The sequence below is a fragment of the Canis lupus genome, chromosome 14, assembly GCF_048164855.1.
Source record: "Canis lupus baileyi chromosome 14, mCanLup2.hap1, whole genome shotgun sequence".
NCBI classification, from domain to species: Eukaryota; Metazoa; Chordata; class Mammalia; order Carnivora; family Canidae; genus Canis; species Canis lupus.
The window spans coordinates 44,653,633-44,678,485 of NC_132851.1; the positions used below are offsets into that span (position 1 = coordinate 44,653,633).

At 37.9% G+C, this 24,853-nt stretch overlaps 1 long non-coding RNA gene across 2 annotated transcripts; it reads left to right on the forward strand.

Moving 5' to 3' along the window:
* Positions 1-2,409: 2,409 nt before the first annotated feature.
* Positions 2,410-22,844, forward strand: LOC140604038 (uncharacterized). Of its 2 annotated transcripts, XR_012007082.1 has the most exons (4): positions 2,410-2,995; positions 16,446-16,808; positions 17,315-17,431; positions 20,638-22,844. It is a non-coding gene; the product is annotated as an uncharacterized lncRNA (long non-coding RNA). The 2 variants fall into 2 exon arrangements; XR_012007083.1 differs by lacking the exon at positions 17,315-17,431 and having other exon boundaries at positions 2,417-2,995.
* Positions 22,845-24,853: the final 2,009 nt, after the last annotated feature.

Below are 24,853 nucleotides of genomic sequence, written 5' to 3' on the forward strand. Positions count from 1 at the left end.
TGCAGCAATGTTAAATTTCTGTAAAAATTTCTGTATTCATGCTCTCAATTTTTTAGACCTATTACAGATCAGTAACAATAGTTCACAGACCAGCCCCAGTCATTGGACCACACCTCGCACAGCACTATTGTAGAACACTGGAGATGTAACGTATGATTTTCTGGGGACATTTGCATTTTATAGGTGACTTGGTGAAGACTGAACTTTAGGTGAACACTGGAAGGACTACATATTTCAGAGACGTTATTATTTTTTATTGTAGCAAAGAACACATAACATGAGATCTATTCTCTCAACAAATGTTTAAGTGTACAGCCCAATATTGCTAAATATAAGCCTAGTGTTGTACAACATTCTCTAAAATTTTTCCATCTGGGGAAACTCTATATCCATTGAACAGCAATTCCCTCATCTTCCTTTCCCGTCAGAAAGACAGTATTTTCAATGATACAAATTCAGTCTATGAAGGAGATAGGAAGGAAGGGCAAGTTCTCAGCCCTATCATCATGTGTTTATGGAATAAATAAATCAGATGGCATGTTTAATCAGGTGATAGGACTCAATAAGAATAATGAATGCAATATAGTTATTTGCCTTTTCCTCCCCAAGCATGCCTGAAAATACCAAGATGATGGGAGTTACTGTGTTCTTTGTTCATATAAAATACCAGCTATTTCCCCTATGTATAGCCTTCATCTTTATGTTTTCTTTTAAAATAAGGATCTTAATGTAACTTGGCTTCAAATAAATTTTCTTCAATCATTATATTATGATCAATACTCATATAAAAATATATGAAAAATTAAGTTAGGCTACAAGGTGCTTGCTATGTAGCAAGACAGAGAGCGTAGAACTAAGTCCAACATAAGGCATTGCAGGACCAGCATCTTATGAGGCATGCAGAAAATAGGGACTAAAGATGCTAAGCAGGGAGAAGAAACATTTTTTTCCTATGAGTGGGAATAAAGATAATGTGAATAACTTCTTATTTGCATTCATTATTGAAGTTATTCTGGGCATTTCAATCTTTGGGTGGAAATGATTTTACTATTTTCTATTATGAGATACACATTCACTGTGCAATGATTCAGAAACTATAGACCAGATATGTTTAAGGGCAGAGGCCGTGAGGTCGAAGACACTAAAATGAAAAGACAACTAGGGGGTCAGATCTTGGAGCTGTTCTGGAAGGTCACATTTTCAAAACATGTACCTTATATATCAGCAGTAGAGAAAAATCATAAAGTGAGTATCTCTCTCCTTTTTTTTTCTTCTTTAGAGAGAGAAAGAGTGAGAGCAGGAGTGTGGGTATGGGGGGAAAAGGGAGAGGGAGAAGGAGAGAGAGAGAATCTCAAGCAAGCTCCATGCCTGGCAGGGAGCCCAACATGAGGCTCAATCTCACAACTCCGAGATCATGACCTGAGCTGAAATCAAGAGTTGGATGTTTAACCAACTGAGCCACACAGGTGCCCCATAACGTGAGCATCTTGAAGCAAGGTAGAGATTGGAAACAATGAGAGAGAACATAGCAATTTTTCTATACAAAATAGATGAGATTGAGAAATCAAACTTGATTTTCAAAAGAAAGAGGAAATGTGAGAATCTGAAAGAGACAGGTAAAGGAATGGAGTGGGCAGGTGAAGAAAACCAAGGACATTTTAGAATAATTGCTCCAGTGAACGTGTTGGCAAATCACCAGGATATGAATAATGTTATTTTCATTGAGAACCCAGCTAAGGCCAAACAGCACAGTTCAATTCTTGGAGTCATCAACATTGAGAAAATTCCCTGAATTGATTATGGGGAGATTCCCTGAGTCATCTTTGGTGTTTGTGAGGCAATAGAAACATTTTTTTTTTTTGTAGATGAAAATGCACAAAATTATGCCTGCATTCTTCTTCTGAAAAAAAAAACATACAATACAATTATGTAAGTGTAGGAAATGACTCAGAGTCAGTATCCATGAGACTAGACTATAAGCCTTGATTGTGAAATGATTTATGTCTTTGATTAGATTTCATTCAACACAGACTTAGATTCCTGTATGATCATGATGATCAGTTTAATGAAATCTAATTCACTGGATAAAAATCAAAAGCACAATGAAAAATACAGTTATCTGTTTGGCTCTTGTCATAGCCTAACTTTTTACCACATGGTGAGTTGGCAGCTCATTTGTAACCACAAGGGCCTCGGGTTCTAATTGCCTACGGAATAAATTCCACCTGGACACCCCGCCAACCCTTCAAATAAAAGATAAGACAAAAAATTCAGTTATTGGCTTCTCTTCATTAGCTCTTTTGCCTCCTGTTTTCTCAAATTCTGTTGATGTTATTCTCATTCTAGGCACTCAAGCTAGAAATCTTAGGATGATTTTTTATTCTTTCTTTCATCTTGGCACTCAGAGCCAATATGCCACCAAAGTCGTTTGACTTAACAATATTAATAATGAAATAGGCAATATCTCTTGAGGACTCCCTCTGAGCTAGGCTCTATGCTAAATACTTTGTATTGTTCTGTTCAATCCTCATCCTCATACAAATCCATAAGGAGAGGCTATATTGTCCTCATTGATGAGATCAGAGCAATTGAGTAATGTGTCCAAATCTCTGCAGCTGGTAAGGAGGGCAGCGAGAATTTGAATTTATGCTCTTACCAGTATGCTGAAGTCCATCTCCTTCCCATGTAGCTGCATTCTCCTCATTCACTATTTTATCACTTTTTTACATCTTTTAAACTTCCAGACTGTTGATCCTTCTCCAGTACTTTCTTACTATGAGATCATAAATATATTTCTATTGCCTAATAAAAGCAACTCAGAATATATATCCAAAGGGTCAAAACCTTTCATACTTTGGATCCAGTTCACCTCTCCAGCCCTATCTTCCCCCATTTCTAGCCATATGACCAGTCCTCAGCCAGCACACAATGTCGATCTTCCTTAGAAGACCAAGCCTGTGCAGAAGCTGGGAAGTGTTGAGTACTTGACAAAAGGGTGAGTCATGCCTGCAGTATGGTAGAGACTAAGCTGGAAAGGTGATTACGGCCAGAACGCAGAGTTGCAAATAAATCTGACTTCTGGCCTGGACTCAAATAAGTTTGACATTTGGTGGAGGTGGGGTGGATAGGTGGTGTCTGCGTGTGTTGAGGGGCACCGTCACTTTTTTGCAATGTTTTGGTGGTATTGTATCTAAAGAAAAGCTATCTTTGTTTATTTTTGGTTTGCATCATCACATTGAAGGAAATTAGAACATATAGCAAGATCAGTAAGATTAGGTTTCTTCAAATAATTCAATGGTTAATGTGGACGGTAAGACATTCTTGAGCCAAAGTATTTGATTTTCTCAAGATTGTAAGAAGTATCAGGGTGAGGGAAATGTCAAAAGAACTTTAAACAAGGCTAATAACATAAAATTATTTTCGAAAGATGAAAGTAATAAGTAGAAGTAGTTGTTTTGATGGAGTAAGATAGCCAAATCAAATTGTTATGGGGTACTTAATATAATAGTAAGTAATAACGGATACTTCATCAATCAATGTGGAAATTTAACTTAAATTCTTATCATTCAAAAATATTTTTGATCAATCTCATCATGTGTTTGTTCAACTTTCTTAGAAATATTCAAACATAAGATATCCATCGTAGCACATTTTGTGTTATTTCATACAGTATGTGATAACAAACAAAAATAACAAAATATATCTATTAATTATTAGGCAACCTCACATTTTGTATTCCAGATAATGACCTGTGTTATTTTTCTCTTAGGTTTTATAAAAATGGTTTATTAAAAAATCATATACACAATAGTAGTTCTCATTAAAAGAACATTTCAAAGCACCAAATAGTTTCCACTGGGTGATTTAAGAAACAACTTACATACATTATAGAACAGCATTCCCTATCTTGCATTCTATGCAAGTGAGAAAGAGGTTTGAAGCCCAGAAGTGCATGTATTTGGAAGACTGAGAATTCGATGGGCATGACATTTTCTAGCCAGATAAAAATACACATGCATATGTCTGCATGACTCATTCCACACAACTCAAAATTGCTGGAGAGTGGGTGTAGCTATGAATATTACTGCACAATGAAGTTTTCAAAGAAAAAAAAACAAATTTGGCAGCTTCCAATCTTCCTGGATAACTTTAGATTAATTGAAATTTCAATTAATAAAATGCCCAAACTAAAAATGCATTGAAGGCATGTCAAGTACTAGAGAACAAATGAGAGACAATGAATAATGCAAAACCAAAGTGATAACTGTTCTATAAATGCATATATTTCGTCTGTCTGTCTGACTACCTTTTAACAAAGTTAGGTCATGTCTCAGGCAGTAAATTGAAATAGATCATTGACTTTTTGGTCAGTACTTCAATTTCATTGTATTTCATATCCAAATTGTAAAATCTGAATTGTCCAGATAGTTTGTTTCATATTCAAACATCTCTTTGTAAATTGTGATTTGATTATTAGTTGTGAATGAGGCAGGTTCTAGTTAAAAAAAAAAAAAGACGACGACGAAGAAGAAAAATAATACAGACAACTTTAAAGCTATCATTTTTTAATGTTTCCTTATGCCGGGTACTGTGGTAAGTGACTTTACATGCATTAGCTCTTTCAAGCCTAAAAGAAATACATATGAACTTTTTTTTTATCCTTCTTTTTTTGTTTGTTTGTCTCAGGTAAAAAAACAAAATAATATAGCATATTACACAAAGCTAGAAAAATGGAATAGTCAAGATTCAGTCCCAGGTTTGTCTGGTGCCAGATTTCTTCTCTAAACTAGTGCACTCTTCAGCATGTCTAAGAAAGAATTATTTCAATTTAACAAAAGTCAGGGGGCTCCAGGCGTTCAAAATCAGTGGCCCCAAAATGTCTGATTGTGACATGCAGATTTTTTGAGCTTAAAACAAGCAAGGTCTGAAAGACTCAGGAAGAATCTGTGCAAGTCCCCCTAACTCCGTAAGATAATTTAGATACAGCACCTGCTCCAGGATGGGAACTACCATCAGAGACACCCACAGTATAATATGAACAAGGAACAATCAACAGGGAGGGATTCAGCAAAGTTTGTTAAAATTCCTCTCTGTGTCTGAGTGTTTCCTCATGACTCAGCAAACAGTTGTAACCAAACATTTACTCTTTTTCTTCTTCCTATGGATTGTTTTCCTTCCCAATGAAGTACCAGGCCTCTATCTCTTCTCCTGGGTTCAGGATGACATATATATCTCATTTTTTTCTGACTATCTTTGGAAGCTCACATGTTTATATGGATTCCCTGTGCATATATAATGTAATTAAATCTCATTTTCTTCTGTTAATCTGTCTCATGTCAATTTGATTCTTAGATCAACCAGAAGAATCTCTAAGGGTAGAGGAAAAAAATTCCCATCCCAACAGGGCCATTAATAAAAATTAAAGTACAGGTGAGAGGAACGGAACAAACACATGTCTGCAGGGGCTGAAACATGTATGTGAAGGTTAATATATAAATAATCACAGATTTATAGAATCACACTTTAATCACTGGATATTCCCACTTTATATAAATTGCCCAAGTAATTCACTTAACTCTAATGTAGCAAAACCAATATTATCATTTTATTTTTTACACAAAGGCTCATACAAACATAGTAATGTACAGAAGTTGTGTAGGAAGCTTGTTGTTGGAAAGTTTATAAATGGATTAAATTTTATCCATAACAGAGCTGAGTGCACATATTTTTGTCTTTGTAAATCACTTCAGAGAAATTTTTGAAAATTGGGTGGTTAATAAAGGTCAAACCCAATCAGACCAATAGTGAATGAACCTACTTCATGAAGACACAGCTATGTGAGGGAGAAAAAATAAGGTAAAGGGTAGAAAAACAACCTCCATGCTTCATTTCTGTGCATCTTAATAGTCAATATTAGTGACTGCAGCTTTTGCCACTGCTATCGATTATGAAATTGGCATCGTGAACCATAAAGGCTTTGCTTGCTCTCCTGCCATCCTTTTTATTGACTTAAGCATAAGTGAGCTTCAATAAGCAGATATTTGCTTTGTGCACATGGAACAAAGCATAAAAGCAAACAAGAAAACGGCATTTTACTTTTCTCTAATATTTTCTGGGCTCTTCTCACCCAGCCTTGAAGGTTTCAGTCACAAATTCACAACTGTGTGTATGTTTGTGACCTACAAATGGTTTACTTTGATCTCACCTCCTCTGATGTCATATAGTCCAATTTATCGAAATAGTACATGTGGTCTTTATCATTAGTCAGATTTCAATTTCCCAACTGTATCCCAATTCTTCTTCCTTTCTCAGATAGTAAATATTCCCCAGATGGTATATATAAGCTAATTAGAGGCAGGATGTGTCACATTAATTCATTTACTCATGCACGCGGGCATTATTTCATTCATTCAGAAATGATTTATTATCATGAGACTATCCAGCACTACCACAGCTTTTTCCTATTTTAAATCAGAAAAAGTCTCTTAGCCACCCTGGGCTTCAGTTTTCTCATGCCTCATATGTGGCCTATCAAAGTGAATTATAATTATTGTGAAAATTAAACGAGAAAATTTCTGGAAGAAGCAGAAAACATGGCCTGGAAGGTTCTCAGCACATGAAGGCTCCTGCATTTCCTTGGGTAAGACCTTGGTAGGGGCACCTGGGTGGCTCAGATCGTGATCCCAGAGTCCTGGGATCGAGTCCCTCATCGAGCTCCCAGCAGGGAGCCTGCTTCTCCCTCTGCCGTGTCTCTGCCTCTCTCTGTGTCTCAAATAAATAAAAATTAATTAATTAATTAAATCTTTAAAAAAAAAAAGGAAAGACCTTGGTAAATGCTGAACTGCCTGTTAACAACTGGTTAGTTCTGTCAAAATGGTCAAATAAATGATCTGTTTTGACGTAGCCATTCATTTGTCTAACTCTTTAATAAGATTAGAGTTTAAAAAAATGAAAATAAATCTTGCTCACCTCCTGTAGTCGGGAAAATATACCAAATGCATTGTAGCAGGTACTTCTGGAAAGGGAGAGAAGGAAGTAGATGGGGATCTGGGACAGAGGAGTGTAGGAGCAGAGGGGATGCTGTGCAGGGGCCCTGGGATTAAAGGCACATCTGCTCCTGAGAAACTGGGGAGGGAGAGGGAGAGGGAGAAGCAGGGAGCAATCACGGCCAAGAAGGCATTGGTCTTGTCTACAGGCACCAAGGAAAATACATAGCATTGCACAAACACATGTGAGTAAAGATAGTAAATGCATGTGTTTATAGAGTTTCTATGGTCCCTTTCCTTACCCAGTGACTGCTAGCTGCCAATCTAGTTGTCCCGGGGGAGGGGTGGGGGAGTGACACAGGGCATGCAAGTCAGGATCCTCTTTCAGTTCTGCAACTTCCTCAGGCTGGACAGCAGCCTTCCACCTTTCCCACAAGCAGCGTGCATGGAAGACAGACATGCAACCCTCGATTTCGGCCTCCTCGGGACAATGGTGTACATCAATTTTACTGAGTCAAAAAAATGATGTCTCCTAATCACAGACTTGAAACTACAGAGTCAAATGTGTTGATTTCATCACAAAATAGATTTTCTGCTTATGTAAAATGCTTTAAAATTCTAACATGACTTTAAGACTGGAAGTCCTTTCTTTTAAGGACTTAAGTCATCAGTTTTAGTGGAATTTAATTATTTATAAGGGAGAAAGCAAGATATCATGGCAGTCAGAGCAGTGTGGGCACTGAGTTAAGACTATTTTGAACCAAAAGAGAATGCATTTTACGTAAAATATAATAATGATGCTATTTCATATCTTTATGAGGAGATTTTTTTTAAGATTTTATTTATTCATGAGACACAGAGAGAGAGGCAGAGACACAGGCAGAGGGAGAAGCAGGCTCTCTGCAAGGAGCCCCATGTGGGACTCAATCCCGAGACCCCAGGATCATGACCTGAGCCAAAGGCAGACACTCAACCCCTGAGTCCCCCCAGGCATCCCTATGAGGAGATTTTTTTATATAAATTTATTTTTTATTGGTGTTCAATTTGCCAACATATAGAATAACACCCAGTGCCCATCCCATCAAGTGCCCCCCTATGAGGAGATTTTTAAAGCCAGACATCCATGATCTACATTCTGCTTTGGTAAAATTTACCTCATTTATTATCTTTATAAAAATAAACTTCCTAGATTTCTATTCTACTTAAAATTAATTAAGGTTTACCTTTCAGCAGGAGAAGAGTGTATATACAGGGACAGTAGTCGAATATTTCTGAGAAGAGTTTCCATCGTAGCTTTTTTCCTCTGCTGCCCTTTTGGCACAGAGCATCCAGGAGACAAGACACTGAGAACAAGGAGCACTGCTAATTGGTACTCACATGTTAGTCAAAATGAAATCTTAAATATTCTCTTTCAGAGTGTACAGAGGTCACTCACTCTCCACAGAACATACCTTGAATAATATCGCTTTAAAATATTTTTTAAATTTTATGAAGTGCCAATATATTTTCAAGGAAGAGCCAAATTTAAAACAATGTCTGGATAAATATGTGAAGTCCAAGGCATTGAGACAAAGTCATATATGTTTTAATCCTTAGGCTATTGTCTCATTGTCTTCTTTCCTTTAAAAAAAAAAGTCAACTCTGTCTCTATAATTTTAATGAGGTGACACACTAACATAGAATAGATTTTATACAGTGAGCAGAGTATTGCTTAAGCATAAAAATTATAAAGAAATTATTAGACTACAAGTATCATAAGGAGTCATATTTTCCCCCATAAAATTTTTAAAATAAATTTATAATTACTGAATTCCACTCTTCAGAAGAGTTTTCTATTTTTAATATTTGATAATAAGTTGTACAGGACATTTTGCATGAGTGTGTCCATGGAATAGTAAGTTTTAATGTAGTTGCAATAAAAAATTATTTGCTAAGATTGAAGTGTTACCAAGAGAAGCCTGATACCTGTAGTAAGAAAACTAGCAAAAGCCTTATGCTCAACAGTCTAGAAAGAATGTTCTTTCCTCGTGTGCGTGAGAACATAGACACAGGTGCCTGGGATTCATGCGTGAAGGCTCCCATTCACTTCAAAGCCAAGCCCTTGTCCAGATGATTCTTCTAGGTGGCCCATTGACCACACTTTGAGAAACCCTGCTTTACAGTCTGACTCTCATCCTAACAGACTCAGGAAGCTGGACAGTTTTTCAGTAAGTCAAGTGTGGATGTATCTGTCTGGAGCAGACCCACGTGTACCGAAAATGAGGTGCAGTAGACCCTCGAACATCTCAGTTTGAACTGTCTGGATCCACTCATATGCAGACTTTTTTCAATACGGTCCAGTACTGTAAATGTACTTTCTTTTTCCTTGTTATTTTCTTAACATTTTCCTTTCTCTACCATATTTTATTGGAAGCATTTAGAATATGATACATACACCATATAAAGTAAGTACTAATCGCGGTGTCATTGGTAAGGCTTCTGGTCAACGGTAGGCTATTAGTAGTTAAGGTTTGGGGGAGTCAAAAGTTATATGCAGATTTTGACTGCATCAGGGGGGTCAACACTCTTAATCACCACGTTGTGCAATTTATATAACAAAATTCTAAAGTAATAATTAAAATTAAAACTGTTAACTCATGCAAAGCAGTACACTTGGGTCACTAACGGAGGCAATTATACTCAAAAAGTCTGCCACATAGAGACTCAACACAAAATGATCTATAGGATTCAAATCAAGTGACATCAAGGTATAAAGCGTTCTCCAGAAAAAAAAATCTTGTTAATTATGCAGAATGGTTTGCTATCTTCATTTTTAGAAGAAATATGAATCCATGGAATGTTACAAAGAACACAATCGTCCTTCACGCATCCATCACTCAGAATTAAAAAGTGCTAAAATTTTAATATATTTCATTCCTAAATGCATTAATCCCTTGATACTTACATTTACATAATTTGTATTATAGATGTAGGATATATACATATATTGTCTCTTATAAAACACTATAGATGAAGTCTCTACTGAAAACCATTTAGTTCCTTCTTTTATAGTATATTGCAAGATGTTTTCTTGGGTCATGCATAAGCTGTCAGGGATACTGTTCACTTACATGAAAGTCCTGAATGTCTGTCACTGTCAGCTGTTCACTCACCATGAGGCTACCTTCCTTTTAAAATGTATCCAGGGATATTGGCAGGGTGCTTCCTCAGTATAGCAGCCGGAGGATATTTTACATTTGTAGATACAAACAACAATTTATATGAGGAAGTTATCACATTAAAAAATTATGTGTGACTCATTTTAGAGGCATACACAGTAAGGATTAAGAAAATAATTCAAAATTTCACACTTTGAAAAGAAGTTTACACTGCAATCAGAAAGACAAGGTTGATATCTATGGGGATGTAATCCTTAGATGGAAGAGTAAAAATCTGCATATCTACTATGGCTCTAACACAAAGCATAAGAGCCTAAAATGGAGATCATTAAGGAAGGCTTTTGGGGGGGGATGGGGGATTTTGACCTAAATCATAGCAGTCTGGCAATCATTAGTGAGGAGGGAAAGGAAGATGATCTTAGCTGGGAACGTCTGACACACAAAGTGGAAACGATTCCACAGAAGTAGAAATGAACAAGCCTTGTGTAGACTGTGTCACAAGACCACCTAGATTATGGCTCATGACGATTGTTGAGATTTTAAAAATGGGTGGGTTGATGGTCAGATTTTAACAACAGGCTTTTCCAAAATGATTTTCACAGATTAGCTTTCCTTTAATGGTGTTTTGGAAAACACTGGCATTCCATTGGATATTAATGCTATCTCCCTTCCCCTCCAAATTCATAACACATTCTATATGGGAATTGCTCAATACCCTCTCTATTCTATGCCCTCCTGGCAATGTAATGTGAGGATGAGCATACTGTAGTTTCTATGGTGTTGAGTAGCAAAGAAACATCTTTACATTTGTTCACTTTCATGCCTGAACTCTTTTTCATAAGTCTTACAATATTGGGGTTTGGTAACATTTGCAAGAGACAGAGGGGAATGAGTATAGATTCTTGAACAATTTTGTAGCCTCATAAATAACCTTCAGAGGCTGGGACCAGGTCAAAGAAATGTGTGGAGGTGAAGAGGGGAAAGGGGAATCGCATCAGGAAATTGGCAGGGTGGCTAAAACCTGACTGCAGGTGCGAGGTAGGATGAGACCTGCGTGGTGGAGAGGCAGTAAGTAGAGGTGAAATCTGAACAACAATGAGGTAAATGAAAACATATTGGTTGCTTGACTATAAAGGAATGAACAAAACAGCTATGAGTTAGTAGAAGTGATCTACTAGCTTTTTCTCTTTATTGTCTTTCAGGCAGAAAGGGCTTGAAGAAGTCAGTGGGGGCAAAAATGAAGTTCTGTGAGTGACTATGCAAATGTCATGAGCAATAAAAGTAGAATTAATGAATTCAAAGAAAATGGAATATTGTTACCTAGGAAATTAATCAAGAAAATGATCTACACAATTTAGGTCATCCATGGGGTATTATATATTGATATATACAGAGAAATATTATATCAGGGATTTTTTTAATTTTTGAATTGTAAGATCTGGAACTAAGAGGAGATTTTAATATCGAGTTCAGAGGACATATGAACTGAGGATGATAATATATCTGAAATAAATATGGAAAACAGATGCTGAAACTTATAATTCATGTGTTAGTGTTCAGAGAAAAAAAATAACATTATGATTAACTTTTCTCGAAGCCTGTGATGCCACCAAATGAAAGAAAAAAATGTCAGCTCATTCTCTATCCACTTGTGATGCTAGTTTCCTGTGGAATGACAAAGTAAGAGAAGTCAGGCAATAGTAATTTCAATCACCTCAAGATTGATTTATTTTCAATTGCAAGTTCAGTCTAGTGAAAGGTGTTATAATGGCAGCTGGAGATCCCCAAAGTGAAGTAGAACATGAGAAGCAGTAATTTAAACTGTTCTACGCGTAGACTTCTATCTTGACCTAGAGAATCACTACGGGCGTTCAATTATTGGACTCCTCTTGTTTATACTAATGCTACTTAACTGGAATCTTGTCTGTGGAGTGAAGGGTGCTTTATGTAATTTCTATTTATGCCTCCAATAGATAAAATATACGGAGGATTATCCTTCAGTTACAATAATGTGACACTGGACTATTGTCCCTATGGTACCAAGGAAATGTGAGGCATTTATGTAGATGATACTCTCAACAATGGGTACAGCACTTTACCATTTCAGAGAGCACTTCCACATCATATCTCATTTGGCATTTAGCAATAACATTATGTTTAAAATTGTTGAAGAATTGGGATCCCTGGGTGGCTCAGCGGTTTAGCGCCTGGCTTTGGCCCGGGGCGTGATCCTGGGGTCCCGGGATCGAGTCCCACATCGGGCTCTCTGCATGGAGCCTGCTTCTCCCTCTGCCTGTGTCTCTGCCTCTCTCTCTGTCTCTCATGAATCAATAAATAAAATCTTTAAAAAAAATTGTGAAGAATTGATGGAGCGCTTTTTCATGACTGTGCCAAGCACTGTGTCACCATATGCCATAAACTAGGATTTTTCCCTGGGTGTCTGCAAATTTACACAGAACGATTTTTTTTATTAACTATTTCATTCTGTTAATAAAAAAATGAACTTACTCCGAATTATCTGAGTGACCCTCTTATAATTGGACAGTGATAAATTTCCATTCTTGTTTTATAATTTGGATAAGCAGTCACCTGTTATTTATCAACCCAAACCCTAAAATAATTACAGTTAACATTAACTGCAATGTTTCTCAAACTGGAGTTCAAAGACTGAGACATCTGAAGATATAGTCTTGGAATGCTTAATACTTGGGGTCCAGGTTTCCGTTTCAGAGAGCCGAATCCACTGAAGCTAGCTGAAGCAGAAAACCATTCAGTGCAGAGAATTATTGAATGGTTTGCAGACTCACTGGGAGGTCAAAAGAAATATGTTTCAGTCAGAACAATTCCCAAAGATGCTATAGAAAGAGAAGCCAGAGGAGCTGCTTCAACACCATAGATGTGCTGCCTGTGGAGTTAGCAAACTGATCCTATGACTAGTGGCTCTGGAACCACCCAACCGCAGCTACAATACACACCAGCACTACACAGTTCACCCTTGTGGGTCCAGTAGACACGTGGTTAGCATGAGGGACATACTCACTGAATACTTACAGAAGAGATGAACAGATATTCTTTCTTCCCTAAAGGCTCAAAGTTCATTTGTGCAAATGGCTAAAGGAATTAAGAGACTTCACTATGGTCATGAAGGAGAGCTATTAGACCTATTGTTGGACTTCTGTATTCTTTACTGCAATTAGTCACTAAGATAAAACACTCCATAAAATTTTTGTGTGGGAAGAGCAGTTCATTTCTTACCATCAGGTGAACTTTATGGGCAGTGGGAGTGATGGGGACCACCTTGCTGCACATCTCATTCACAGACTGGATAGTTTGGGAGCAATGCATCCAAGAGAGCTAAGCCTTCTTCAGCATGGGTTGACATTCTGTTGGCATTCAGAGGGATGAAGGTGTATGGTCCAGGCCTAGAAGTGGTTCCCATAATATTTATTCACCTCACATTGAGAGGCACAGTCCTACAGCTCCAGCTGACTACAATGGAGACGAGCATTACAGTAGAGTTGCTCATTTTATCCACAGGAAGAATAGGAAATAGATTTTAATGGACATAGCTGACTTTGTGACAGTGTTGGAAGAGAAACTGCAACACCTGGTTTATAAAAGTCATTACGGTAAATTGTACTGTAAATGCTGTTTTTGAGAGATATTCCAAATAACATAGACAAAACATCTTATCTGTCAAAGCAGTAGTGATGGGACTTTAAATATCTTTCTGGGACCACCATGTTGGTCTTTAATGTATCTTAGGGTGATAAATAACAGCTTGTGGGATTTGTCTTTTGCCATATAACAGATCAAGGTGGTTTGCATTGCACCAAGCATCCAAACATTTTCCAAGGAGAGCAGGTCACAGTTGCTACCTGTCTCCAGATTAGATATTTTCTGCTTCTGGACATTAGGTATTTTCTGCTCCTTCACCCGTTGCATTTCATAGGAATGTCATTTAATTGACACTAATACTAAATGTTTATCCTTAATAATGGACCCCTTAAAAGAGAAGATTGATGTTGAATCCAAGTGGATGTATGCAAAACAAAAACAAAAACAAAAACAAAATTGATGAGAATTACGAGTTGAAAGAAATGTAAGGGCATGTGACAGATAAAGACATTCAGAGGAAGGGCAAGATTCTTTAGCTGCCCTACATCTATGGAGTTTGCTTCCTCCCACACATTTTTATTTTTCTGAATGCCTAAATCCAGTAAACTCATGTTTGACAATAACTGGTTTTATATATTTTAAAAGATATTATATGAATACATATTATAGAAAAAAAATCAAAACAGAGACAGCATTCCCAAGACTATAACATGAAGAAGAGGATCAAGTCTTAGCCCTTAAGAATAATGGACTGTAAGAAACTTCTTTTTTGGTTAAGCCCTGAGTCTTATCTGTCCTCCTCTAACAGTAAAGAAAGTTCAGAAATCCCATAGGCAAATGGTTAAGATGCCAAAGCTTAGTTTCATTTTGACCTCCAAGAATATCTAACTTTCTCCCATCAGCAGTTAAGACTTGGGATATGAAGCTCATAACATAGACTTGGCTATTATATTATCTTAAATTTATATTGATGATGCACTTTATCTTTATAATATTTCATCTTTACAACCTGATTACACAGATCTCTCTCCCTCATTTTCTTTGTTTCTTAAAAATAGAAATATCTTTTATTCATCTTTTTTTAAAGCCAGATATCCAATAAACGTTGATGTTGGTTAGGTACACATTCATACATTTTGTCCCGTCATCCACATGTGGTGGAAAAATAAAGCACTATTAGTGGACCCATAAGTCATGACTTTTCAAAGACATTCTTCTGAATTATTTGTCACTAAATTTGCTTACAGTTGCATGTTTTCCTTCAATCAGCAATACTATCATGTCAGATGTAAGAACCACTGACTCTTTTCACCACTGGCACAGTTAAATTCAAAATTCAATTGTCAGTAGGTAACTAAGACAAGGTAGGGATTTTGCTGACTACAGAGACTTTCCCCAGGAGGGATTTGGCTTCCCACTGGCTTCTTCAGGATGTCAATGTGTGTGTAACATTACCCTTTAGCGTTATAATTGAAACAATTATTACTCATTCAGTTTCTCTATAGAGTCCTTTGGTATTCAGTGTCCAATGTTCTAGGATAGGGCAGTGACAGATGACTGATAAGGAGTCTGTGTTCCTGGAGTTTTAGTTCTCACAGACAATAAGAATATAAATAGATGAACGAAACAAAGCAGATAGTGATATGTGCATAGAGAAAAAAAAACAGGAAAATGTGATAGAGACTGACTGAGATTTTGTACAGCATTACACAGAGGAGTCAGGAGAGATCCCTCACGAGGTGACATTTGTGCTAAGATCTGAATGACAAAGTTGTCAGCCCCGTGAAAATCTAAAGGAAGGGCTCTCCAGGGAGACGCAAGTGTAGAGGCCACGATGACAGAATGAGTTGAGTTTATTTGCAGAGAAAGAAAGGGAGTGTGGCTGGAGCCTGGAATGAGGGGGAGAGGGTTGGGACAAGAGACTGGAAAGGAATTCAGCCCTTCAGCAATGATTCCCTCCTCTCCTGTGTAGGCTGGAGGCCTCTAGAGAGAAGGCAGTTATTTGCAACTACTCATGTAAAGAATATTCGTAGTGATTCTACATATGAGTTACTTTTATTTTTATTAATTTTCTAATTTTCCCCAAACATGGCCATAATATCTATTCATTGTAGAAATCTTAGAAAATAGAAATATTAAAAATTTAAAAAAAATCTTAAATCCCGAACATTCAAGTAAGTACTATGACAATTTTGTTTTCAAACCTACTTTTCCTAAGTATTTAGGGCAGTGAATCAGCAAACTCCGAAAAGGCCTAAATAGTAAATATTTTAGGCTTTGTGGGTCATGTGAATCTCTGTAGTGCCTACTCAACTCCTCTGCTGAATCTGAAATCAGTCAAAGACAAATGAAGGTTTATGACTGTGTTTCCAATAAAATTTTATTTAAAGACACTGAAATTTGAATTCCAGATAATTTTCATGTGTCACCAAATATTATCCAACCTTTTCATTACATTAAAGACCATTCTTAGCTGGTTGGTTATATAAAAACAAGCAGCTAGCCAGATCTGACAAGGGCCCTTTGCCCTGATCCTTGGTTTAGACGCATAGGTATGTATCTCTGTCTCTATCTATAACTATATCTGTATCTAAATGATGTTATAAACAATAAAAAATTGAGATCAATAATATACACCTGTTTTAGAAAATTTTATCTCACTAATTTTTGCAATCTATGGCAGGTGAAAGGAATACGTTTCCCACCTCTTTGCAGTTACCAAAAACCGCAAGGCTAGTTGAGGTTACTGGATTGAGGTGCTGAAGATTAGAAGTGAACCCCGAAATCTCAGGCTGATCTACCCTTTGGAAGCCAACTGAGGCCTCATCTCCATTTGCCCCGGGGCACTGCCGAACCCACCGCAGATGCTGCACCAATGAGGAATGAATCTTTATGTTTTAAGCCTCTACACTGCTGATATTTGTTACTTTAGCAGAACTTAATCCGAATAATCCAGGGTTGTTTCTGTTTGACTTCAGCCTTTACTAACACATTCTGAAAGATCGTCTTTGAAAGCACCAGCAATGCGACATTTCGTTGTATAAAGGTACGCTGCATTACATATAACCAACCATCTAATTAGTTTTCAGACTTGAGTTATTCTCCAATTTTTTCCCAACATAAATTCAGCCACAGTGAAAAGACTTTAAGTAAATATTCATACTGACCCCCGTTTTTTAAAAGATTTATTTACTTATTTATTTGAGGGGGGGAGAAAACTCAGGGGGGTGGGGGAAGCTCAGAGGAAGAGGGAGAGAGAGTCCTAAGTAGACTCTCCGCTGAGCCAGGAGCCTGACACAGACACAGGGCTTGATCTCAAGACCCTGAGATCATGACTTGAGCTGAAACCAAGAGTCGGACACTTAACTGACTGTGTCACCCAGGCACCCTTTGATACCTCCCACTTTTTAAAAGTTTGTTTCACACCACTTCACTTTCACAAAAGACCTGCATTATTTCCTGTTTTTGCTGACCAAATTAGATCTGGAGAGGATTTTTGCTTTTAGGATGCAAGGCAAAAAGTGAAAATAATGTTCACCATTTGTTTTGTAGGGAGCTGTTATGGAGACAGCACATACCCCACTAGCAAGAGGGGCCCCGCTAAGCTCCTTCCCTGGGCACTACGCTCAGCCTCTCAGCAGCAAGCTGCCATAGCTTTGAACTCTGTCTGTGAGCATCTGTGCTTTATCTCGATTTATTTTGTGCATCTGTGAGCAAGGGGTATCCTAAGGTATCAGAAAAGCCTCAGAGAGATTATTTGTGGGATCTCAGAATGTTCAAATTTTTTTCCATGTAAATTAGTGGTAATTGCTCTTTCAGTTTATGCTGTTTGGGTTTACAAAAGTTTTCACAGGCATGTTCCACTCTCAGGTAGCAGGGGAAACCTGTATTTTAATTTCATTTATTTATGAATTTTAAAAATGTAATCATTGAGATCAAGTAGTGAATAGTTTAAGGACCACTGTGTATATATTCCCAATTTATTCATCATGCAGTTTGTGACATTTAAAACTCTCATTGCCTATATACATTCTACAACCATTTTATTATCATTAGTTCAATATTGTTTTTAAGATCTTGCTTGATTTGATAGTGAAAATGGTATTTCTTTATACTAGTTTGCATTTCTTAACTAGTAAGTTTGAATTTTTTTCATGTTTGCTATTGGTCTCTTGAATTTCCTTTTTCAGTTTGTAGGTCTGTGACCTTGACCACATATTGACGCTCTCTGAACCTCGATTTTCTTTTCTATAAAATGGAGGTAATAATAGGAACTATCTCATGTGAATAATTTGAGGTCTACATTAGATAAAAAGTATAAAATATTTAGACCATGTCAAAGTCCACACTTAGTTGATTTTGCATTTTTATTCTTTCTCTTCTTATGCTCCACATATTCTCTATCCTCCAATGACCAAACTAACCATAATTCAAAACTTACTTCAGGACATCACATATCATAATTTTCCCTCCTTGGAGCTTGTATAATCTACCATATCAAAAATTAACAATTTTTAATCTCATTAGATTAACAATAATAGGCTGTTTAATTTTTTTAAAAAATTTACATCTTTCTGTTCAACGTATGTTTAATAACAAGCAATTGTTAGGATCTGTTACTCAGTTTCCTCATTTACAAAGTAGGGATACAAATAGTACTCATAGGCTTTTTGTGAAAATTAGGTGAGTTTTTTATGTAAACTGCTTTGAACAATGCTTGATACATAGGAAAGGCTGAATAAATGTTATATTTTTACTAGAATTTTTATTACTATTATCATTTACTATTACTATATGCAAAACACCACAAAATTAATGTTATAAAAGACAATGCACTTCCTTAAAAGACCTATGGCTTTTACCTTCCTTACACCACACTGTAAGTTTTCAATAGCTATCAAGTCAATGAGTGCAAAATGCAAAAGTGGATTGTGGAAGGGGCACTTGAGTGGCTCAGTTGATTAAGCATCTGACTCTTGATTTCGGCTCAGGTCATAATCTCAGGAAGGTGAGAGGAGTTCCATGTCAGCTCCACACTCAGCACGGAGTCTACCTGAGATTCTCTCTCTCTCCCTCTGTCCTTCCCCTGCTCAGGTGCACTTACCCACTCCCTCTCTCTCTAAAATAAATAAATGAATTTTTTTTTAAAGCGGGTTATGGAAAATTAAGATTTGGATGCAGCAATATCAAGGAAAATTTGATATGGGATTAGACATGTGAATGTCTATATATCTCAAAAGGAAAAAGGAAGAATGAGGAATGTACAAACACCCTGCTTTTTTATGCATACAACCAATTGAGAAGACGTTGGTTGCTTATCCATAAAGGCGATAAGAACGGAAGGAGTAACAGCAACAACAAATAGTCTATACAAAAAATAGCTAGAAACTTGGAAGAGCATAGGATTGTGGGATGTTTATTTGCATGCCCCAGCTAACTCTCTGTCAAAGAGAAAACAAAGTCAGTGAAAAGGGGGATGTGAAAGAGTTGGTAGGATTAGTGCATAAGAAGGAATGTAGCTTGTAACATATGAAAGAGGTTCCCTCTTCTTATAATGCCATAGGAAAAGCAGAGATTTCTCATAAAGCTGAGAAATTTGGCAGAAGTGTAATTTGGAAAGAGGCCAGGAAGGAAGTTTCCTGAGATAACAAAGGATATCGCTAAAGCACATACTAATTATCAGTGCCCAGTTATTTTTAGATGAAGTTTCCCCCAGAAGGTCTGCTCCTTTCTAGATCTATCTGCCAATCACAAGGAAAAAGAGCCCAGTATAGCCTGTGGGAGGTTCCCATTCTCACATGTTCTAGGTTATATACATTGTCTTGTGTTCCTCGGTTGTTTACCTGAATGCGTTATTTTTAATATTGTTCATTCTTTCATTTGTTCATTTATTCAACAAGCATTGATTTAGCACTCTTCTATGGCAAATAGTGTGCTAGATATCCTGGGACTGTGTCTGTGACTAGTAAAATAAAATAATATAATATAACAATACATATTATATATTATATACAATACTATGTAATATAACTATATATAATAATTACTAAGAACTATTATTGTAATAAACTTTATAGCCACTTCACAGAGCACTTACTAGGAGTCAGGCTGGGAATTTTTTTAAACACTTGATTATCAGAAACAAAAAGTGACAAGTATAACATCCCTGATTTATAGGTGAGGAAATGAGGCACAGAGAGGAGAGCAACCCTCTCAAGTCCATCAACCAGTAAGTGTCATAGGTAGCATGACTCCAGTCTGTCCCTCCAGCCACATTGTTGAAGGACGCCTTTGAGAGGAGCATGTGCTGCTCTCAGAGAACTTAGAGACTGGCCCGAATAGTTATAAGCATGACAAAAGCTACATTGGGGTATATTTAAGGTGTTATGAGAACACATATGAGATGTATCTAACCCGAGGAATGAGAACAGAAAAGACCCCATCCAAGACTAAAGGGTAAAGACTGGATGTTGGGATGGGAGGCCAACCTGTTCCAGGAAGAGGGAACAGCATGAGGGCCTAAGGCGAGGGACAATAAGATCTGGTTCATTTGAGAAATGAAGTCCAGTTCACTAGAGCTGATAGGGAAGGATGATGAAGATGAGCCCAAAGACTTAAGATAATGAGGGCAGCCCCGGTGGCGCGGCGGTTTAGTGCTGCCTACAGCCCAGGCTGTGATCCTGGGGACCTGGGATCGAGTCGCACATCGGGCTCCTTGTATGGAGCCTGCTCCTCCCTCTACCTGTGTCTCTGCCTCTCTCTTTCTCTCTCTCTGTGTTTCTCATGAATAAATAAATAAATCTTTAAAAAAAAAAAAAGACTTAAGATAATGAAGTCAGGATGCTAGAGCTGTGGGCCCTGCTCTTCTCTTACAGGTCTGTCTAAAGAAGTGAAGTCTGATTCCCCTTCCAAAGCCCCATTCGTTAGTGCCTGACAAAAAGTGCCTGACTGGGCCACCACCTTGCCACGCAGAACCACTCCAGGCTGATTTCATGGGAAACCTGCATCTCTACCTCAGTCCCTTGCCTTTCCTGATGCTCAATAGCAGACAACCTCATCCTTGAAAAAAGCCTACAAAGGTTTTTGTAGGATAGTTTTAGAGCTAAAGGAGTTAACCTTCAGTCAACAGAGGATGAGTTCTTAGGGTAGGAAGAATTTCTAGGAGGACTGATTACGAGAGTGCAGCTTAGATGGCCCTTATCAGATGTCAGGGAGTATGTGAAAAAGTTGCCAGTATATGAAGAATGATTTTTGAAAGAGGCTGAGTAAAGACAAGGCATTCAAGAAGAAAGTCAATATTCTATAAGACTGAGGAAGCATTTGATGGAAAGGGCAAGAACAGAACAGCAAAGAAGAGGAAATAAGTGAAAGCTAACATAGCAAAACTCTAAATACAGGTGAGAGAATCTGTGTATATCATAGAGGTAGAAAGTATAAAGAAAATGTCAGACAAGAATAAAATATCAGACAGAAAATATGGAGTATGCAAAGAAGAGGAAATTAGGGTTCATTTTGACATGTTAAAAATAGACAATAAGACGGTACGGAAAGGGAAATTAGAAATCAAGGAAATGTTCTTTCAGAGAGAAAATGATAAGTCACATAAAACAGAAGTGATGTGTGCCACGAAACATAACTGAGCACTGATCACCAGGCTTCGTAGACATGTCGCTGCAGAGGTTGGCAGGCTTAGCAGAAGGCATGACACGCAGGGCAAATGATATGCCAGAGATCCAAAAATAGCTGATTGTGAATTTCAGAGGAGATCTGAAACAGGCCAAAATAGAGAGGTGGGAAAATTATTAATTAGCTTACTCAAAAATATGGCTTTGATGATTAACTATAATAATTCTTTCTTTAAATCTGGATCCAAAATAGCGTTTGCCAGATAAGCTGCTAAAATAGGCTAGGATGTTATATATCAAAGTGACCCACATTCTAATGCTCAATGGGTGGGGGGAGAAATAAATTAATGTGACGAGGAGAGTGAGGCAGGTCTACCCACACAGTCCTCTATTTTCATGTGTGCTCTGTAGACCCTCTCAAGAAGAGATAAATAACAAATCGGAGAGAAGACAAATGGAAATGATTAAAAAGAGAGATGCTATCGGAGGTTAGTTAATAAGCCTAGGTGCCTTATGCAGATGGCATCATTTTGACAATAGTGGACAAACCAAAGATGAAAATATTTCAGATCTACAAAGGGCACTCCAGGAAAGCTGAAGCAAGAGGCACAGTGCTCTCAAAGGAGACAGAGGGAGGTGATATTGAAAATCTCAACGTGCAGGCCAGGCCACTGGCAATGCCTGACTTGCTTCGGAGAGGAAGAAGGCGCAAAATGGCATTCGTGCAATGGAAATAAGAGAACAGAAGATGAAAATAAACAGAGGGGATTTGAACATGATTTGGAAGCAGGATCTGTATAATTAAGCATTGCCAGGGCCAATGCGTGTTTGCACATCACAGCTCCCACCCCTGCACGCAGCTCCTTCATGAAGGAGTCCTTTCAAGGTCCTCCTAGCACAACAGGGCCCAGAAAACTTAACAGGAGGTTTCAGATTTCTCATGAGAGGATGATCCATGTCAAAGAATCAGCAGTCAGGGTTTTTATCTTTCAAAGACACGAAGGCAGAAGGTGGCAAAAACTGGGCCAGATGATGATGATGCAGAGCACGGCCGAGAAGCATCCGCTTTGGCAGGCACCGAGCCCCTCTGACATCAGGCTTTACCATCTCAGCTGCAGGGCTGGGCCACTGACTCACCCCGCGGGAGTCTCCGTTTTCTTATGTTTGCAGCCTGAAGTTGCAGTGAGAATTAAATGGGGTAACATTATGCAAATGGGCTGGTGGATTTTAGTGGAAGTGGAATTTGAAAATCTAAAGACTCAGAAGGGGGGGATGGGAAGACACCACTGAAATAATAAAACCATCCTGAAGAAGTTAAAGTTGAAAGCTTTACACGCATTGCCAGGCAGCTCCTAGAGATCACTGGGACGTGGAGGGTTTCACAAGACACAAAAGCAAAAACAGAGAAAGCCTGTCCCAAGCATGAGAAATGAAAGGAGACACAGCCACAGATGACATGTCTTTTGGAGACACTCCTTTACAGGTTGGGGGTGGGTTGGGGGTGGGGGGAGTGACGCAGCTGCAATCACAGTAGTGTTAGGGCCTTGTCCAAGCAGAACAGCACCCATAGCAAACACAGGTGGGCAGTGCTCTCCAGGGGATCCCAGAAAGGGTCAAGTGTTGTTCATTCATTCATTCACTCATAGATTTGACAAGTGTTGACTGGGCTGGGCATAGCGAAACCGTCAGAAGAACTAATGGGGGGGGGGAGAAATTACATAGAAAAAGAGATTAAGAGCACCACACCCGCTTGTTGGCATTAACTGAATTACGATATGCCGGATGGTGATCACAGGAGGTACGAATCTATATCCAGAAATTTGGGGGACTCCTGGCCGGTTCCGTCGATAGAACCTGTGACTCTTGATCTCAGGGTCTTCAGTTTAAGTCCAATACTGGGGATAAAGTTTACTTTGAAAAAAGAGAAGGTGTTCATGCCTTGGAAGAAGAAGGAGGAGGAGGAAGTGGAGGAGGAGGAGGAGAAGGAGGAGGAGAAACACCTTAGGGCATGACATATTGTGACACAGCCTCTTGTAAAATTGCTGGTCTGATCTTCACAAATTTGAGAGGTTTCAGTTGGTCGGACTCAACCTGCAAGTGCACTTGGGGAGCAGGGAGGGAGGCGCACTTCACAGAGGTTTTTTGATTTGCCTTTGAGCTGCTTTGAACATCACCCCCCCCTTCATAGCCTTGATGGAAGAGGAGGAGCAGAGATGCTGAATTTAATAATGGTTCGCACTCCTTCTGAACAATAACTAAGAGGCCAGCTAGTTATGAATGATGCATAAATAAATTTTAAGCTATTTACCTCATGTTAGCTGTAAAAGATCTTTGAAAGATATAAATCATGAAAATTATAAGAGACTATTATTAGCTGCTGGTCTACGAAAGACACGAGGGCACGGGCTTTTTCATATTTAACCTGTACCCACGTCGCTAGCACCCAGTACAGTGTCCTGCGCAGAAATGGCATTTAGAAAAAAATAAAGAAAGAAAAAAATAAAAAGAAAAAAGAAAAGAAAAAAGAAATGACATTTAGAAAAAATAAATAAAAATAAAAATAAAAAAAATAAGAAAAAAAAGAAATGGCATTTAGTACTTGTGGAACTTTATTAAGTACCTGTTTGTCTTTCAATGACCCTGTTCACTTATGCCTTTACCATACACTTTGTAAATGTATTTCACGTTTCATATGAAATGTATTTCACATGCCCAGACTAATACGTTCTTTCCACTCTAAAAAGAGGAGACTGAAATCATATTTTCTCTAATCTTTCCCTAAAAGAAACATTAAGAAATATATTTCTCAAAATTAAAAAAAAAAAAATAGACAAAACAGTGACTTGTCAGCCAGGCAGCCAAGGTGAGTCCAGTAAGTACCTCTTTTCGGGTTTTCTTCCCACCACAACAAAACTAAACAAGAAAAAAATGAGACAAGTATTACTGTGTTTAAGAAAAACTCATAATGTCAAGATGACATACAGTTTTTGTAGTTATAACGTTGCTATCACTCAGCAAGTGGCTGAATAAATTAGAAATAGAGCACAATATTATCCATTTTTTAAAAATAACGCAACACAAAAGGTTGCCAAGATACTGAGCTTTTATCATCTCTAACGCTTGTTCTCCTGGTTACTTTTGTTTCGTCTACCCTATGTGACAATGTTTGTTGCTATAGTTAAATCCAATTTTCATTTTTAGTGCTGCTGGATGCTGCTGAGATGCACAAAAGGCTAACAACCCTGTGTCTTTGGGCAAAATTCCTCTATCTGGGTGCAACTTAAGCTTATTTCCCAGAGTAATTTCTAAAGGTCTAAATGGCATCAAGAATGCTTAGTTTGTGCCAAGTTTTTTTTCAGACAAAAACATTTGCTCACTTACCGGGTAATTGTGTTACAGGGTAGTGAATTCTCCTTTTCACCCTTATGTATTATTTTTAAGTAATATGTCATATGCAATACTGGCC